The sequence below is a fragment of the Acanthisitta chloris genome, unplaced genomic scaffold (assembly GCF_000695815.1).
Source record: "Acanthisitta chloris isolate BGI_N310 unplaced genomic scaffold, ASM69581v1 scaffold37194, whole genome shotgun sequence".
Classification (NCBI taxonomy): Eukaryota; Metazoa; Chordata; class Aves; order Passeriformes; family Acanthisittidae; genus Acanthisitta; species Acanthisitta chloris.
The window spans coordinates 13,213-13,446 of record NW_008670453.1 but is presented as its reverse complement, the minus strand read 5'-3'; the positions used below and the strand labels follow the sequence as shown (position 1 = coordinate 13,446).

Here is a 234-nt window from a genome sequence, read left to right as displayed (position 1 = left end):
GGGTTTTTTCATTTTTGTTTTTTTGTTGGTTTTTTTTTTTTTTTGGCTTTTCCGTGAGAATTCCTTTGGAAAGGTTTTTAATGACATTCCACTGATCTGAAATTTTTGCTTGAGGTTGACTTCAATAAATCGTTCTGAATGTTACAGTGATGCCGTGAGTCCGTTGCGTCTCGGGGAGCGGGAGGGCGGGCTGGGGGGGGGGAACGGGACTCTGGGTCAGGCACGCGGCGCGCG

At 47.4% G+C, this 234-nt stretch overlaps 1 protein-coding gene across 1 annotated transcript in view; it reads left to right on the top strand.

Annotated features, from left to right (window-relative positions):
• Positions 1-234, top strand: part of PPAPDC1B (phosphatidic acid phosphatase type 2 domain containing 1B) — a 4,927-nt gene that overhangs the window by 1,486 nt on the left and 3,207 nt on the right. The window lies entirely within an intron of this gene.